Source organism: Phodopus roborovskii, unplaced genomic scaffold (assembly GCF_943737965.1).
Source record: "Phodopus roborovskii unplaced genomic scaffold, PHOROB, whole genome shotgun sequence".
NCBI lineage: Eukaryota > Metazoa > Chordata > Mammalia > Rodentia > Cricetidae > Phodopus > Phodopus roborovskii.
This window is the reverse complement of record NW_026126331.1, coordinates 1,575-2,361: the sequence shown is the minus strand read 5'-3', so window position 1 is coordinate 2,361 and position 787 is coordinate 1,575.

Here is a 787-nt window from a genome sequence, read left to right as displayed (position 1 = left end):
CTAATTTTGGTTTGAAGTCTAACTTGTTAGATATTAGGATAGCTACACCTGCTTGCTTCTTATTTCCATTTGATTGGAAAATCTTTTCCCAACCCTTTACCCTGAGGTAATGTCTATCTTTGGAGCTAAGATGTGTTTCTTGTATGCAGCAGAAGGATGGATTCTGTCTTCGTATCCATTCTGTTAGCCTGTGTCTTTTATAGGTGAGTTAAAACCATTAATGTTCAGGGTGAAGTAAGAACCATTGATTGTTGATGGTTGTTTGATTTAGGTTTGTTGTTGGCAGTGGTATTGTGAATATATTTGTTCTGCTTCACCCTAGGTTTCTGGTGTAGTTGGATTATCTGTTGCCTACATTTTTGTGGGCGTAGTTACCTTCCTTGGGTTGGAGTTTTCCTTCCAATACTTTCTGTAGGGCTGGATTTGTAGATACATATTGGGAAAATCTGGTTTTGTCATTGAATATCTTGTTCTCTCCATCTATATTGATTGAGAGTTTTGCTGGATATAGTAGCCTAGGCTGGCATCCGTGTTCTCTTAATACTTTTAGAACATCTATCCAGGACCTTCTGGCCTTGAGGGTTTCCATGGAGAAGTCAGGTGTAATTTTGATAGGTCTGCCTTTATATGTTACCTGTCCTTTTCCTTTGCTGCTCTTAATATTTTTTCTTTATTCTGTATGCTAGGTGTTTTGATTATTATATGTCGAGGGGTCTTTTTTCTTTGGTCCAGCCTATTTGGGGTTCGGTATGCTTCTTGTACTTTCATGGGCATGTCCTTTTTCAGA